Here is an 18,961-nt window from a genome sequence, read left to right on the forward strand (position 1 = left end):
GTACCGCGGCAGCTTGTTGTTCCGGGTCAAGGGCTTCAATTACTCCAAACATCCTTCTTATTCCGAAGGTGGTCTTTCTTTCAGGGATGAATCCTGCCTGGTCTGCCAAGACCAGAGCGGGCTTTATCGGGATTAGTCGTTTGGTTAATATTTTGGCCAGAATCTTGTTGTCCAGGTTTATGAGCGATATTGGTCTATATGACGCACATTCATCTTTGGGTTTATCTGCCTTGTGGAGGAGAATTATGTTGGCCATATACAGAGTGGCTGGCAACTGCTCTTTTTCGAGAGCTTCTTCGTAGGCTAATAGTAGTATTGGTGCAAGGAGATTTGCAAAGTGTTTATAGAATTCTCCTGTTAGCCCATCTGGGCCTGGCGCTTTTGTCTTTGGGAGTTCTTTGATGACTTCAAGGATTTCTTCGAGGGTAATGGGTGCATTAACGGGTTCCCTGAGTTCTGCATTCACCCAGTACAGTTCGATTGAGTCTAGGTAATGTTTCAATTCCAGAGGGTCCGCTGCAAATTGTGAATCGTACAGTTTTTGGTAGTATTTCCGGAATGTTTCGACAATGTCTTTGGTCTCATAGACAGGTCTGTCGGCAAGGTCTTTGATTGATTCGATAGTTGTGGGTTTTCTGTCCGCTGATATGAGCCTGGCTAGGAGTGCTCCGGGCTTTTGTCCCTCCATGTATTGTCGTATTCTGTGGTGCTGGGACAGGAATTTGATTTCTCTCTCTGCGGCAGCCTTGAATGTTTCCAGTTCTTCCTTTGCTTTTGCGTGTGTTCGAGGTTCATCTTTAAGTATAAGTGAATGTTCAAGGTCTTTGAGACGAGATTCACTTGAGTCCAGTTCCCTCTGTATTAGCTTGAGAATCCCATTTTCTTTAGACAAGCAAACTCCTCTAGTGAAGCACTTTAGGGTTTCCCAAAGTGTCCCTGCTGAGGACACCGAGCCTTGATTGATTTCAATGAAGGATGTTAGATCTTTCAGGCGTTCGTCTGCAAAAACTTGATCTTGCAACGCTCTAGGCTTGAATTTTCATTGCGGTCTGGTATTAGTTATTCGTGTAGGAATGTATTCCAGGGTCACCGCCGAATGGTCAGAGAGGGATCTGGGAAGAATTTGGCATTCTCCCCATTGTAAGCAAGCTTCTTTTGATACCAGGAGATAGTCTAGTCTCGAGCTGGATTTATGGACCCAGGAATAGAAGGTATAATCTCAGATGTCTTGGTGTTTTTCTCTCCATATATCCGTTAGGTGGTATGCTCTGCATATTTCTTTAATTTTCTGGATGGCTTTGGAGCAGGGGAGCCTGTTATTGTATGTCTTGTCTTTGATAGGGTCTAGAGGGGTGTTGAGATCACCTCCCCATATGATTGCGGGTCGTTGTCCTGTTTCTAGGTGGGTCATTACCCAATCAAAATTGTTGGTTCCATCGACGTTGGGTCCATATGAGTTCACTAGGAGTACTTCTGTGCCATTGACCATTCCGTGCACCAGTATGGATCTACTGTCTGTATCTTTCTGAGTTGAGATAAGCTTGAAGTGTGTCGCTTTACTGATTAGGATCGCCACTCCTCTGGCGTAAGAGGAGAAGGACGCAAAGTATCTATGACACCCACAGTCTTTGGCTCAGCGATTCTCAGAGGTGGGTTGCAGGTGCGTTTCTTGAATGAAAGCTATATCTATTTTGTGGCGGCATAGGTATTGTGTCATCTGTCGTACTTTAGCTGGTTGATTGCCGCCTTTGATATTCCATGTGGCTACTTTGAACTTGCTTTCGTGTTGATGTTATGTTTGCCAAGTGTGAGGCAAACCTTTCGGATCTCAGCCTCGGGTTGCAGGCCAGGTTTCTGAGCTGAGGCTTTTGACGAAGAGGTGTGAGGTGGGGTCCCGTGTAGGCTTGTTTGCTCACAGCCAGTACACGTGTAAGGTGGTGAACTTCTCTTGGATTGACGTCCAACAACAAAAACAACTAGTTCCCTCCCAACACACGAGCAACCCCCAACTAGCTTGTTTCTTATGTTCCCTCCCATTAACCTTAACTGGTCGGTGTTAACTTTGTTGTGCGAGGGGCCCCGGGAGCCTCCCAGGTTGCGTGACCCCGCGATCTTAAATTCTGTGCGTGTGTTCCGTTGGAACTGCCATCTGATCTTGTGGTTGTGCCCCTTCAGCGGGATCTCTATGGTGGGATTCTCTGGTCTATATCTCTTTGGGGGCATGCTTGGTTGACAGATCTGTTACATCCAGCTTGGTCGAGGTATAAATTGGCTTCTTCGGGTGTTTGGAAAAATTGGAGTCTCCCATTGTGCTGTATCCTTAGCTGTGCTGGGAAGAGCATTGAATATGTTATTTGATTATCTCTAAGCCTCTGTTTGATGCTTGTAAAGGATCTTCTTTGAGCCTGTACCTTGGGTTAGAAGTCAGGGTAGAAGTGGATCTGATCTCCATCGTGTGTATGTTTCCTTTTCCTCTTGCGAGCCGAAGGATCGTGTCGCGATCCCGGTAATTAAGCAACTTTGCAATAATCTGCAGGGCCGGGGCTCCTGGAATGGGATTTTTTGTCGGAATCCTGTGGGCTCTTTCTATTACAAACAAGTGTGAAAAGGCTCCGGCTCCGAAAACCTTAGTACACAATTCCTATATGTACTTCTCCATCTTGGCCTGTGGTTGGTGTTCTCTTACTCCAACAATCCTAATATTGTTCCTCCTTGATCGACCTTCTAAATCTTCGTTCCGATCATTAGCCGATTTCATTTGTGCTTCTAGCGTTATCACTCTTGCCAGTATGTTCGCTGCTCCGTCATCTAGACTAGATACGCGTTATTCTACTTCCTGTCGGCGCTCAGTATGGTTATCCAGCCTGTGTTGGGGCTGATCGACTTTGGAGGCCAGGCCGTCTATTTTATTATTGAGGCTGCCTATCCCGGTTTTTAGTTCAAGAAGGAGCTCTCTAATGTCTGTGGGTTGGGTGTTGACTTCCTCTTGGTTTATATTTCTAGCCGATGGCTCATGATCGCCAGTCAGTCTGGGGGTTTTGGGGACTGCACCTGCCTCGAAGTTCAGTTTCTTCAGGGATTTATCCATTTTCCCCATATTTTTTACCCAGATGACTGGCTGTGTGGGGTTGCTGGTCTATATTGGTGTAAGCTAGGGTCAGTCTTGTTCCTGCAGGACTGTGCAATCTCTCACTTTTTGCCAAAAGTTCAAGTAACTATCCTGGTGCGTACTGTTTAGTTTGTTGGAAGCTAGTCTTTCCTGGTTTGTAGTGTTTTCCGGTGTAGTTTCTATGAGCTTTAGCGGTCCTTCAGCGTGTCGTGTGCTATTGTGCCAATGGGTTACAGGCCTTTTTGTATCAGTCCCTTGTGCCCTTTTCTGAGAGGTGTTCTTACAGCGTGGGCAGTTGTTTCTGACTTCAAAGATGCTGGCTAGAGTCTATTTGCTGCTTCATAGAGTGTTGTGAGTACTGGTGCCACTGGTAGTAGTGCTTGGGGAGCTGCTGATCTTATGTTCACTGGGCAGGAGAGTGTATGCTATCGATTGTGCATATACTGGGCTTCGCGGGCTTGCCTTGCTTCTGGCTTATTAGCGTGCACAGTACCTGTATCACGTCAGCTGGGATCGCTTCCGCGGTGGAGGGAGCCCCTGCTCCGCACCTCTTTCCGGGTCCTTCCTGCCGGTTCCAGAGTGGGCTCTGGGCGTGTGGGGACTGCCTACGCTGCACCAGGGGCTGGGGAGGGGGGGTGTCTTCTCTGCCGCCCGGCCTGTCTGGGCTCTGGTCCGTTTCAGAGCTACGGGCTTTGGAGGCGTCAGTCTCGAGGTGGACCCTCGGTGTGGTACGCCGCAGTCGCTGCCCCCACTCTGCTGGACCCGCTCGAGTCCAATGATGCTTTGGGGCTGTGGGCCCCAGAGGCGCTGGTCTGAATCTGGCCCGTCAGTGGGACCATCAAGCCCTCCCAGTGCTGGGTGCTCTCGTACGGTCGCGGCCCCTACCTCCCGACGGCACAGGGACACACAATTCTGATCGTGCCAGGCTGGGGGGGCTCAGCCGCGCATCGCGGCTCAGCTGTTTTGGTTGCTTCGGTGTCGGAGCGTCTCCGGGGACCGCGCACTCCACGCTCGGCAGCACCAGTGGACTGCCGATTTCCTCGTCAGGCGACTGGACCTCGCACACTGCGATGGTTGGTCTCAGAGCTCAGGGCCTATCGGTCTGTTTTTCTTTCCCGAATGTTGTTTTTTCACCTTGTATGAGTGAAATATTGTCGGATGACTGTGGCAGTCCAACGGACTTAGGCTGATTTTGCAGGATTCATTCAGGGCCGCGCTGGGGCTCACAGAGATGCAGCCATCTTGGTCGGCTCTCTAGCGCCCTCCTGCGAACTGTCATTAATAGAGGAAGGGGATGGATGTGGATGAGATGAGTGCAATAGGTGCAAAAGACAGTCAAAGGACATAGACATATGTTGATTGCAGGGACAGGGTATTTAAAGAGGAGTCTGGAGTCACCAGGTCTGGGGTGCCATATGGATAAGGGTGCTCTTGGGAAAGAACCCTTTGTGGTATACATGGTATTCGGCACTTTGAGCATTCCCATCCTCCCAGCCCCCTTGCGAGTGCACGCCCACAGGTGCGAACTGTCATTGATAGTGGAGGGGGATGGATGTTGATGAGACGATTGCAATAGGTGCGAAAGACAGTCAAAGGATACAGACATATGTTGATTGCAGGGACGGGGTCTTTAAGGAGGAGTCTGGAGACACCAGGTCTGGGGTGGCCATATGGATAAGGGTGCTCTTGTGAAAGAACCCTTTGTGGTGTACATGGTATTCGGCACCTTGAGCGTTCCCATCCGTTCCCATCCTCCCAGCCCTCTTGCGAGCACACGCCCACAGGTTCAAGCTGTCATTGATAGCGGAGGGGGATGGATGTGGATGAGGCAAGCACAATAGGCGTGGAAGACAGTCAAAGGACAGAGACATATGTTGATTGTAGGGCCTGGGTCTTCAAAATAGAGTCTGCAGACACCAGGTCTCGGGTGGCCTTTCGAGAAGGGTGCCTTTGCGAAAGAACCCTTTGTGGTGTACATGGTATTCAGCACCTTGAGCGTTCCCATCCTCCCAGCCCCCTTGTGAGCGCACGCCCACAGGTGCGAACTGTTATTTATAGCGGAAGGGGGTGTATGTGGATGAGGTGAGCGCAATAGGTGCGGAAGACAGTCAAAGGACAGAGACATAGGTTGATTGCAGCGACAGGGTCTTTAAAGAGGAGTCTAGAGACACCAGGTCTGGGGTGGCCATGAGGATAAGGGTGCTCTTGTGAAAGTACCCTTTGTGGTGTACATGGAATTCAGCACCTTGAGCATTCCCATCCTCCCAGCCCCCTTGTGAGCACATGCCCACAGGTGAGAATTGTTATTGATAGCGGAGGGAGATGGATGTGGATGAGACGAACGCAATAGACGCGGAACACATTAAAAGAACACATACATATGTTCATTGCAGGGACATGGTCTTTAAAGGGGAGTCTGGAGACACCTGTTCCGGGGTGGCCATGTGGAAAAGGGTGCCCTTGCGAAAGAATCCTTTGTGGTGTACATGGTATTCGGCACCTTGAGCGTTCCCATCCTCCCAGCCACGTTGCGAGTACACGCCCACAGGTGCGAACTGTCATTGATAGTGGAGGGGGATGGATGTGGATGAAGCGAGCGCAATAGGCACGGAAGACAGTCAAAGGACACAGACATATGTTGATTGTAGGGACTGGGTCTTCAAAATAGAGCCCGGAGACACTTGGTCTGGGGTGGCCATGTGTAGAAGGGTGACCTTGCGAAAAAACTCTTTGTGGTGTACATGGTATTCAGCCCCTTGAGTGTTCCCATCCTCTATGCCCCCTTGCGAGCGCATGCCCACAGGTGCGAACTGTCATTGATAGTGGAGGGGGATGGATGTTGATGAGACGATTGCAATAGATGCGAAAGACAGTCAAAGGATACAGACATATGTTGATTGCAGGGACGGGGTCTTTAAGGAGGAGTCTGGAGACACCAGGTCTGGGGTGGCCATATGGATAAGGGTGCTCTTGTGAAAGAACCCTTTGTGGTGTACATGGTATTCGGCACCTTGAGCGTTCCCATCCGTTCCCATCCTCCCAGCCCTCTTGCGAGCACACGCCCACAGGTTCAAGCTGTCATTGGTAGCGGAGGGGGATGGATGTGGATGAGGCAAGCACAATAGGCGTGGAAGACAGTCAAAGGACAGAGACATATGTTGATTGTAGGGCCTGGGTCTTCAAAATAGAGTCTGCAGACACCAGGTCTCGGGTGGCCTTTCGAGAAGGGTGCCTTTGCGAAAGAACCCTTTGTGGTGTACATGGTATTCAGCACCTTGAGCGTTCCCATCCTCCCAGCCACCTTGTGAGCGCACGCCCACAGGTGCGAACTGTTATTTATAGCGGAAGGGGGTGTATGTGGATGAGGTGAGCGCAATAGGCGCGGAAGACAGTCAAAGGACAGAGACATAGGTTGATTGCAGCGACAGGGTCTTTAAAGAGGAGTCTAGAGACACCAGGTCTGGGGTGGCCATGAGGATAAGGGTGCTCTTGTGAAAGTACCCTTTGTGGTGTACATGGAATTCAGCACCTTGAGCATTCCCATCCTCCCAGCCCCCTTGTGAGCACATGCCCACAGGTGAGAATTGTTATTGATAGCGGAGGGAGATGGATGTGGATGAGACGAACGCAATAGACGCGGAACACATTAAAAGAACACATACATATGTTCATTGCAGGGACATGGTCTTCAAAGGGGAGTCTGGAGACACCTGTTCCGGGGTGGCCATGTGGAAAAGGGTGCCCTTGCGAAAGAATCCTTTGTGGTGTACATGGTATTCGGCACCTTGAGCGTTCCCATCCTCCCAGCCACCTTGCGAGTACACGCCCACAGGTGCGAACTGTCATTGATAGTGGAGGGGGATGGATGTGGATGAAGCGAGCGCAATAGGCACGGAAGACAGTCAAAGGACACAGACATATGTTGATTGTAGGGACTGGGTCTTCAAAATAGAGCCCGGAGACACTTGGTCTGGGGTGGCCATGTGTAGAAGGGTGCCCTTGCGAAAAAACTCTTTGTGGTGTACATGGTATTCAGCCCCTTGAGTGTTCCCATCCTCTATGCCCCCTTGCGAGCGCATGCCCAAAGGTGCAAACTGTCATTGATAGAGTAGGGGGATGGATGTGGATGAGGCAAGCGCAATAGGAGCGGAAGACTGTCAAAGGACAGAGACATATGGAGTCTGGAAACACTGGGTCTGGGGTGGCCATGTGGAGAAGGGTGCCTTTGCGAAAGAACCCTTTGTGGTGTGCATGGTATTCTGCACCTTGAGCGTTCCCATCAAGCCAGCCCCCGTGCGAGCACACGCCTACAGGTGCAAACTGTCATTGATGGAGGAGGGGGATGGACGTGGATGAGACGAGTGCAATAGGTGCGAAAGACAGTCAAAGGACACAGACATATGTTGATTGCAGCGACAGGGTCTTTAAAGAGGAGTCTGGAGTCACCAGGTCTGGGGTGGACATGTGGATAAGAGTGCTCTTGTGAAAGAACCCTTTGTGGTGTACATGGAATTCAGCAACTTGAGCGTTCCCATCCTCCCAGCCCCCCTGTGAACGCACGCCCACAGGTGCAAGCTGTCATTGATAGCGGAGGAGGATGGATGAGGATGAGGTGAGCGCAATAGGTGCGGAACACATTAAAAGAACACAGACATGTGTTCATTGCAGGGACAGGGTCTTCAAAGGAGAGTCTGGCGACACCAGGTCTTGGCTGGCCATGTGGTTAAGGGTACCCTTGCAAAAGAACCTTTTGTGGTGTACATCATATTCGGCACCTTGAGCGTTTCCATCTTCCCAGCCCCCTTGCGAGCTCACGCCCACAGGTGCAAGCTGTCATTGATAGCGGAGGGGGGTGGATGAGGATGAGGCGAGCGCAATAGGTGCGGAACACATTAAAAGAACACAGACATATGTTAATTGCAGAGACAGGGTCTTCAAAGGGGAGTCTGAGGACACCGGTCTGGGGTGGCCATGTGGATATGGGTACCCATGCGAAATAACCCTTTGTGGTGTACATGGTATTCGTCACCTTTGTTAGGGAGAATTCTCTGTTAAGGCTAATTTCCCAAACCTAGTGAGTCCCCCAGCAGCTTTGCTGGATTTTTGGGGTTTATTTTTTTCTCCTGCTAAGAGTGAGACCCTTTTTCTCCCACTCTTAGACATGATTTGAGATATCCTTTGACTTTGTAATGTGTTTTATGGGCTATGGGGTCTTTTACTCCATAGGGTTTCATGTAGTTTTTGGTAAGTGTGTTACACAGCACCCTCAGTGCAGTAACACAGGGGTGTCATAGTGACCCCAAACATAGACTCCATAACCTGGGACTGACTACTGTCTCCCAGGGCATGTAAAATCACCATTGACTTTACTGGTTTAAATTGTGAACAGAACCAGTACAAACCATCATATTGTGGAAGTATTAGTAGGGGTAATTAGATTGCCCCTGAGTCTGTTTTTCGAGGGGGCACTGTGCAGTCCCCCCTCGTCGAGTTTCTGGCTGGTGGCAGTGGTTACCACGCGAAATATTCCACCGGAATATTTCCTGTAGGATTTTCCAATTCATTTTAAACTGACCACTTTTTGGTGCAATGTTAAAGATACCGCCGGGTTATTTATTTAATATTTATTCCCCGGTTGGGTCTTTTTGCCAGGACTCTGTTTTAAAATGGCGTTTGTGTTTGCCTCTGTAACTCCAACCCAAGTCGAGCCCTTTGTTCCACTTTTTGGTGGGCTTCTCCACAGAAGCCTCCAAAAGTGGTGCCACTCTGTCTGGGTCTACAGGATGTGTGGGAGGGGGGTTTATGCACCCTGGACTGAGTTGCCTCGGCAACTCAAGTCGCACTCTTGTGTGATTGGCCCAGTGGTGAGCCGCCCGGCTCACCACTTAGCAAGTTTGAGTGACAGCTAGGACTGATGAATGGGGGTTTTCTGCATAAAAGCAGGGCTTTGGGGACTGGAACTTCAGAAGTCGCCACAGGACCAAAGAATCTGAAGAGGGAGAAGCTGAGCCGACCTGCAATGACGACACCACCGGTGGAGTCCTGCTGAACTGTCTCACCACTTCCCAACGACAGAGAAGATCTTCATCCCGGAGAGTCTTCTTCCTCTGAACTGGTGGGGATAACCAGTTCGCCCTCTTTTTGCCTTCCTGGATCGTCTCGTGGTCGAATCGCCCATGCCAAGCACCCCGGTGGCCGGATAGCCACGCTTCACCACTACCGCAAATAAATGGGTAGTACCTTTTAACCGGGAAACTCCGCGGCTGGTTTCTTCCCTGGCAGTGCAACGACCTCCAGCTTTCCTCCATGTCGAGATCTTCTCTTCCCCTGGACGAAGCACCGTCTTGCACCCGCTGCCAGGAACAACTGCCCCCGCTGGAGCTTTCTCACCATTTCAGGTACTGAGTCCCACCTGGTCTCCCTTGCAACAGACTGTTCAAGGTGTCCCGTAAGTACTTGACTTTCTATCCTGGGGTGACTTGGGACCTACTAACTAACTTTTCCTGACTTGATCCAACCCTTTTTGAACTCTGTGCAAAGACTCTTTAAAAGTACTATTCAACTGTGTGATCTTGGACACATTCCGCCTTGCTCTCACCAAGAGTGGGCTTGGCCTATGACTTTCTTGCTCCTCAGTAGACACTGCCTTTTCTGACTTGCTCTGGTTCTCCTAAAGTGTTGGTATTGTGTATGTTCCTAATTCTGCCTCTTTCCCTCCCTTTTTAATTAACTTATTGGAGTGCCATTTTAGGTTAAGCGCTCACCTCTGTCTGAAAATAAGTGGTGTTTTAACTAAGACTTGTTCAATAAGTGATCAGGGATGTATATATATTAATAGTGACTGTGTTTGAACTTGCTTGCCATATTAGTGTTAGTGTATTTTACAAAGTGTGGTTTTAAATAAATAATTATATACTTTTATACCCAAGCTCTGGTCAGTGTTTGCTTGTGCTGCTGTATTTTGGTACCTATCTTGTATACTCTATTTACTGTCTAACTCTTCTTTAGAGAAGTCTGGCTGCTCAGCCACAGCTACCAGGTAAATCTGGGTGGTACAGACTGCTACCATTTGGGTTTACCGCCAACACCTGTAGTCTTAAGCCTTTTGCAGTGGTCTCTAAGGGAACTGCACATGTTTCTGCCTAACACTGGTGCGGAACACATTAAAAGAGCACAGACATATGTTCATTGCAGAGACAGGGTCTTCACAGGGGAGTCTGGAGACGCCGGTCTGGGGTGGCCATGTGGATATGGGTGTCCATGCGAAATAACCCTTTGTGGTGTACATGGTATTCGTCACCTTGAGCGTTCACATCCTTCAGGACCGCTTGCTAGCACACGTCCACAGGTGCAAACAGCCATTGATAGTGGATGGGGCATAAATGTGGATGAGGGGAGCATGATAGACCAGTAAACTTGTTAAAGCACACCAATATTTTATGATACTCTTAGATGTTTGGACGTGTTGTGAATTTACAAAAAATGTCTAACAACTGTTCAGATGAACTCACTTTTTTAAAATTTAGTTTGGTAAAGTGGATGACAGTGACACTACAAATTATAATGTTGAGGTTGATGTACTGTCTGTATAGATCCACGGTGTTGTCCGTGGACAATGGGTAATTCATCACGAATGGTGTGAACCACACAGGCAGCTAATACTCGTCAAATGCAAAATTCCAGTCTTCCATGAATCCACCACGTAAAGGCAGGATATGCCACAAGTCTGTACCACCTGTGCAAGAGATACAGAAATAGTTTACTTGAATGAACCCATTAATTGCATTTTTTTGGTTCCACTACCTTGTAAAATGTATGGGCATTGTTATGCTTTAAATAGTACCTTTTTGTACAAAGTACGGACAGTAGTTGTGATTTCAAGTAGATATCAATTAGAAATCTGAACGCACATTCCAGCAAAAACGGTTTGGGAGGTACTTCCAAGTAAAAGAAACGTAATTGTTCGGATGATAACTCTAAAGATTAGCACTTTGGTTTGAGATTAGAATGAGTAATTTATTCAATTTACAGAAACATTCTTTCGTCAGTGATCTATCGAAGTTATATTGATGTAGGAGAACTAGGTCTGGAATTTTTGGAGGACCAGTGGACTTTGGCACCGATAATATTTTGGGTTCGGATTTGGGAGAACGAGTGTGCCACACTTTGCCATACCACAATAAGGAAAGCTATGGCCAGGGTGGGCTGGATAAGAATCCCGTGGCTCAACAATATTGATAATGCACTGGCAGAAGCGAACCTAAGGACCCTTTCCCCACCAGTGGCTCTCTTCACTAAGATAGAGGCGGGGAGATATAAACGTGTTTTGGGAGAAGCTTTTGCTATGAAGCGACTACACACTGTGATTGAGAGTAATTCTGATACAGTGCATGCTCTGATTAACCGGCCAAGTGAGATCCAACCATACCGAATTTGAGGTACTAGTAAAAAAGATTGCTGGCTAATCACAAGGGCAAGGTTTGACTGTCTTCGCCTAAGGAACAATACAGTGCATTGGAAGGGCTATCCGGATTCGGCTGGGTGCCCAGTGGGTGGGCACAACAAGGAAGATTTGACCCATTTGTTGTTGTTTTGTCCTGGGTATGAGGGGAATCGAAAAGCAACATTATTACCAGTGTTGAGAGAGGTTAAAGGCATACTCTAGTAAACAATTTTATTTCAAAAATAGATAGCCCACATTAAAAAAAAAATACTAGCATCCTCCGTTTTAAAACTTCCTATGTAAAATTTTGAGATATTTAAGCTCAAAAGCAAGCACAAGGGCGCCGCCATTTTGTGAAATGGAGGCCCTCCTGTGCTGGCTTTTGCGGCACTAATGAAGGAAAAGCCAGCCAGCTGTAGTAAACAAAGTCTACCACTGGGTGGCTTTCCCTTCATTAGTGCCGGGACTCGGAGGACGCGGACCGGAGACCAGAGCAGGAAAGCTGCAGCTGAATCTCGGTAAGTGCTATACAAAAAATAAGCACTAGCTGCGGTTTTTTTTCTAAGTTTTCCGGGCTGGAGGAGTTTTATAACCGCAGCGTTTTCCAACACAATAACGTTTTATTTATGTTTGCGGTCGCTTCAAAAGCGACCGCAAACATAAATACAACGTTTTTAAAGCTGCGGTTTTATTTCTAAGTTTTCCGGGCTCCTCCAGCCCGGAAAACTTAAAAAAAAACCGCAGCTAGTGCTTATTTTTTGTATAGCACTTACCGAGATTCAGCTGCAGCTTTCCTGCTCTGGTCTCCGGTCCGCATCCTCCGAGTCCCGGCACTAATGAAGGGAAAGCCACCCAGCGGTAGACTTTGTTTACTACAGCTGGCTGGCTTTTCCTTCATTAGTGCCGCAAAAGCCAGCACAGGAGGGCCTCCATTTCACAAAATGGCGGCGCCCCTGTGCTTGCTTTTTCGAATTTTGAGCTTGAATAGCTCAAAATTTTACATAGGAAGTTTTAAAACGGAGAATGCTAGTATTTTTTTTTTAATGTGGCCTATCTATTTTTGAAATAAAATTTTTTACTAGAGTATCCCTTTAATATTCGTCACCATAGAGCTGCCACTATGTTTCTTCTGAGCGCTGACTCTGTTCTGGCTACTTGGGCTTTACTCTTTTTTCTGAAGAGAGCAATGTACTTCAGAACTGGGATCTTGAGGATCCAAGGCGAATAATGCAATGTGTTTTACCCTGGAATGTGATGGGATTTGGAGCCACATGTTGTTGAAAGTGTTTTTTCGTGTATTTATCAAATAATTATTGAAACAGATTTGACCTGTTTTATCTATACTACCCATTTGCATTGCCTTATTAGCGTGTATTTGTTAGGTATTATGTGGGTTTTTGGTGCTATATGTAAGCTCAAGGGAAGGGTTTTAACAAATAAGTGTGCATGTTGATATGTGATGTTTTCTGTGTTTTATGGATTTTGAATCCGAAATAAACATTTTGACTGATTGATGGAGGAGAACAACATATTATGTTAGCCGTCTCAGTCGTCAAACACACAACATATATAGAGTGAACTTATTTCTTACTTGGATTACGAGGGCAAAGTGTAGCTCGAAGTTTGTGCATAAGGACCATCATCATTCGCAACACGGATCTTGTAAGGCAGGCGGCCCTGAAGTCATGCAGCTCGGTAACACATAGAGGTGGTGTGTCTTCTTTGGCAATGTAGGCCAAGCAGCCAGAGTTTTCTCTGGAACAGCAGTTCCCCACCAGAGTAGGCATACGTTCACAACAATGGCAGGTACACCATGTGAAAACGTGTTGCTTGCGACTACGTCCAAGCTCTGGTGATTGATCCTCATGATTTTCATCTAGTTCTGCATCGTCTTGAATGTTTTCTCATTCAAGAATGTCTTCTTCAGAATGTTTAGGCTCGTACAGGTAGGGCTGAATTGTTGCCATAGTTCCTGAATAGTGAAGAAGCACATAATCAACAGTGAGGTAAACTAAATTTTATTTTGTTTGTATACAGTAAACAAAAGAGGTTTCCCATTAACATTGAATATTAAAAAAAGACAAGTGAAGAAACAGCCATGTTAACAAAAAAACACAGTGAAAAGACAAAGTTAATAGGCTCAAACTCTAAAAGCTTGCAAGGACACATGTTTAAATATGGTTTGGTAAAGACATTTGTCCATAATATAAGAAATGCAAAGCAGCTACTGAGTTAATTCATTTTAGGCAGTATAAGTACCGGTTCTCAGTGTGTCGAACTTGGCAGATAGCTGAACAGAGCAGTAACACGTCAGGGAAGCTCAAAATGAAATGCACTGACATGAAGGCAAAATAAACTCTAACATTATGTGATTAGAAAAGGTTTGTTTACACTTGTTAGAGAACGAGGCGTCTTGCCATTTCCATGGAGACACAATAGATTGCGCACAGTGGACGTTGAGAAGAGACATGCATTGAAGTTGTGAAAAGAGGCCTGAGCATCTAGTGATGTCAGCTTGAGGGGTAGGTGATCTGAATTAGTGCCGCAAGGGCACTTGAACTTAGGGCGATGGATCAACGGATAAGATTAGCATAAGATAGCGGTACCCGGGCCGTCGTTTCTGCATGTGTTAAAGTGAGAAAAACTTGGGTAAATTGCATTGGATTTTTTTTAAGATCGATGTATACTCTAAAATACATGCCCGATCGATTGGGCCAATACAATTTCTGACCGAACTACACCTTTAAGTATTATCAAGCAATAGCAGTACCAATGCTCTGAACCTACTGATTTTGCAGATGGCGACTTCCTAAATAGACTGGAGTGTATATTGTGGAGACCATTCTTAAATCTGCCAAAGTGTGCTCCAATTTCCATAATTCAGAATGAATTGTGTCTATTGCCATGCAGTGCCTTTGTGAATTAGAGGATTCTTCAGATCTATGCAAACATTCTGTATCCTCCCCCTTTTTCCCTGTGGTAGTAGTCATTTATATAGCACCTTTTCCGATTAGTACGGTCTCAACGTGCTTGTGGTGGGAACTCCCCCGGGGCCCGCTGTCCAGAATATGGAAAATCCTCAGAAAAGGCTTAAAATGACATGTATGTAGATAGGCAAACTCTGCTCAAATTATCAATGTTTTTATCATTAAATTTGAGTCCCTAATAGAAAAGATTGGAGTAGTTTGAGTCGCTCCTTCCACTCTATTTAAGGACAGCGCCAATGTAATTAAAAAAAAATTGAGCGCTAGAGTGGATTTCTATGCGAGAATCAATTTTAAGGTACCAACGATATTGTGACGTTTATATCGTAGCTCTCAACTCACACGCTTTTGGCTGGTGTCACCCGCCTTGTAAAGGGCTGACTCGCCCGCCAAGCCTCCTGCACGCCCATTCATTCCAATGGGCATCTCACCCGCCAAAAACAAAATCGGGTGATTTCCCCCGCCTTTGCAGCACAAATGGTTGAGAGCTGTTATATAGAAGAAATAGGGCTAGACTTTATGCAGCCATATCTAAAACAATTTCCAAATTACAAGTGGAAAAACATATTCATGTGTTTCAAATTGAATTGTTTTACTTACTTGCGAAGCTATAGTGGCAAGAACAGGCATGCCCCATCTACATGCTTTATGACATCTGAATTTGAGTCATTATTCCACGTGGGCACTCGCTTTGATCAATTAAGATCGTTATTCCTCAGTAAATGTGTATTCTGCACCACTTCAATAAATGCTGTGGAATTTTTGCATGTATATTTGAGGGTAAAGGTCTAACACTGACCCCATCAACCCTGTGCTTCATACCACTGATCTTTCCCTCGCCATTTTGAATTGAGCATTATATTACTGAATCATCGAATTAATGTGTTTAAGGATTCTTATGTAGTGAAGAATTATGTATTTTATCTTGTATTTCACAGTTTTAATGCTAAATTCATACTTATGTTTTTTTTTGTAGTTGTAGAAATTGTGTTTGTATTCTGGATGTTGTCTTGTAAGATTGTGTACGGTTTAATATTTAACCATAACACAACAAAGACATTTTTTTAAGAAAAAACGAGCACCCATTGTAAGACTGGGTGGCCAGAGTGCTGCTCTGTTACGAGGAAAAGCGCACACACACACAAACACAAGAGCTCGCCGTGTAAGCATGAGGGCGCGAAACAGGCGTCTGCTAAGAGCACCGGCTCCAGCGTGGCTGCCCCGCCTCCTGCGCGCGGCCTTCTGGTATTGTAATCACTTGTTCATGCAAATAAAGTCTTCAGCAAAGGAATCTGCGAGGCTGCTCTAAAAATAAACAGCGTCCTGGCATGATGGCAGCACCGAGAGAGCACTAGCAAGCCGCAACATTTCAACCCATTATCCGCTGATCTGATTTCACTCGAAAATCCCACTAAAGGCTGCTATCACGTGCATTTTTGTTTAAAGTCGACCTTCCTTCTGCTCGGGGCAGCCAGTTCTGCATAATATCAAGCGCTTCTAGGACACATGGCGGAGGGAAGGTTTTGAGGGAGCTGCTTTAGGGAAGTTGGCAAGTTGGGACGGAGGATGGGTGGCTGGCAGGGTTGGGCCTATGAACTTTACATGCGATGAGACAGTCCAGTGAAAAAGGTGACATAGCTATTGAACACTCAGGTGTGCTGTTTTGAGACCCACACCCCAAAGTTAAGACAGATCTCTGGCAAACTCCATAGAATGATGCTTTACATTTCTTAGGAAACATGCCGCATCCTTGCATTGGCCATCTGACACCTAAATATACATCTTGCCCTTTCACAGCAGCTTGGTTGGTGGAGGTAAAGTCACATGATCTCGGGAGAAATAGCCCAGGGGCAAAGCGCTCGCCTTGGAAGCAAGACGAAGTGGTGCAACACGTTCGACTCCCAAATAACCAATTACAACTACAAAGATCTTTGACCTCTGATGACATGACAGGAAGTGACTTCACATGACCTGTGACACCAATAACATCACCTAAATTGGGTAAAAAAAATCCTGAAATAAGTAGGAAACAATGAGATTAAGAGACAGGGTCTTACTCAGATAAAAAAAAATTACAATCTATTTACGCATCTTATATAATTGTCCTGCCATGCATGTCCAAGTGCAGTAATCATGCCAGGTGCGGTCATTATAAGTCCACAAGCTGCCACCACCAGAGACGAGGTTAATTAACGGCTCCTCCAAACTTGTTGGATTCATGCCCTTGTTCCTGTCGAAATGGTCAAGGTCTGAACCCTCTTGTATGATTTGTCATGCCACTCCAATGAGCATTTCAGCATGTGCAGCATTACATAGGAAAAACTCCCAAGATGTGGCACCCATGGCTGCTGTCTTTTAAAATATTCCCGTGCTAATGTGTCCCCCCACTTCTTCATATATTCCTTCCTTCCAATGGCATGCAAAGCTTGCCAGGCACGGTAGGCACCTCACTTTTTGACAGGTAAAATACTTATCAGGCCAAAAATTATATAAACGTTCCCCACAACCTTATTCACACAGAGAGCGTAAGTCTCAATCATCACAGTGCATAATTTCACATCATTTTTTGAAAGAGTTCAACACAGATTTACATAAAGACAATGGGGGTCATTACGAGTACGGCAGTAGGGGGTTAACGGCACCAGTAAGGATGCCGGTGCCGTTGACCCCCTACCACCGCATTCCGAGGTCCCTTAGCGGGTCCCACTAGGGCCGGCTGGTTTTACTAGCCGCCCTTAGCGGGACCCGTTAAGGGACCAGGGAGCTAATAACTGGCCCACAATTTGCAGGCCGGATATTAGCTCCTTCCCCATTCCCATTGAGCCCTATGGGGGCTCGAATGGGAATGGGGAATGGGTTTCGGAATGGGGACTTACCGGGTCCGCAAGGGTCCCCATCCCCATTCCGACACCACGGACACAGGTTTGGAGGCAGCCATGGTGCTACTAGCACCATGGCGACCTCGAAACTCGTAATGACCCCCAATATTCCCGAGGGAGGTGCTGGGACAGAATGCCCTCCAGACAACATTGTATGTACATAACTCAGAGGGTGGAAAACATAAAGTGATAAAAGTCGCAAAGTTCCTTTTTGCGCGTGGTCCAGGCTCTTATCTCACCTGCGTAAGCAGAGAGTTACTCATTTCCACTTGGCTTTTAGTTTCACTGCTTGCTTAATCCCTATATGATATTTCTGTTTCTTTCACTTTAGGGCTTAAAAAAATAACCACTATGTGATTTTCCAACTTCCAGCAGATTCATGATTTATGACAATATTTTTAGAGCAATATTTTTACATTTGCCAGTATTTTTACCAGAGCACAATATTTAAGCACTCTTTATTTTTTCAATCACATTTCTGCAACATGATGTTTTAAACATTTTAATATCACATACAACCCAGGTGTACATATGTTCACATTCCCACCTGGACTTTATGAAGTTTATGATTTCTGTATTTTTAGGGAGCAAAGTTATGTTCAAGCTACATAACAAACGCCTCTTGCTTTTATATGATTCAAGTGTGTGGCCTGTTTTTTCCAAGTAGATTCAAATTCGCTAAGTTTTATGTTGGGGTTGAAACACTTTGTGCCCTGGCTTTGCCCTTTACTTTCATGTCTGTTAATAAATGCAAAGAAGAAAATGGAGCAGTAGCAATGTGGACTCTTCACGTTCACATTGATGGGTGTCTTCCCTCTCTGTCCGCACATCTGAAAGTGACAATGGAGGACAGCACAGTGGCAACTTGCTGGTCTTGGAGGAAGCAAGACTTAGGGCCTCATTACACGGATTGCGGTAAGGGATTACCGGCACCGGTAAGGGCACCGGTGCCGGTAATCCCTTACCGCCCTACTACGAGGTCCCTTTGCTGGTCCCTACCTTAACGGCTGGTTTCACCAGCCGCTAAGGACGGGACCCGCAAAGGGACCTTGGAGGCAATTACGGTACCGCAATTTGTGGTACCATAATTGCCGCCTTCCCCAATCCCATGGGAATGGGGAAGGGCCAATGGCGAATGGGGAATTACGGCCCCGCCAACCTTGGAATGGGGCGGTAATTCCGCCATTAACCATGGCGGGATCGGTAAGTTACGGGCGGCAACCATAGCGCTAATAGCGCCATGGTTACCGCCTTCCGTGTAATGAGGCCCTTAGAAACCAAACTCGGTTACGTTACTAGCCGCGTTATAAAATAACTATTATATAAATAAAAACCCACAGAGAAGGGCTATAACCAAATGTGAAAGCATGTTCACACTCCAGTCCTGTTTGTGCAGCTTTCCTGATTCCATGGTCATTCCCAGACCGACTTTTCTTTAATACTCCCATTCCTTGCCTTTGCAAGATTATATCCCCACATATAGGTAGAGGCGCTACACAATTTGTCCAGTGGAGAATGCACAAACTATATGAATTACAGTGAATAC

This window comes from Ambystoma mexicanum, chromosome 6q, assembly GCF_040938575.1.
Source record: "Ambystoma mexicanum isolate Mex_15411 chromosome 6q, UKY_AmexF1_1, whole genome shotgun sequence".
In the NCBI taxonomy this organism is placed as follows: domain Eukaryota; kingdom Metazoa; phylum Chordata; class Amphibia; order Caudata; family Ambystomatidae; genus Ambystoma; species Ambystoma mexicanum.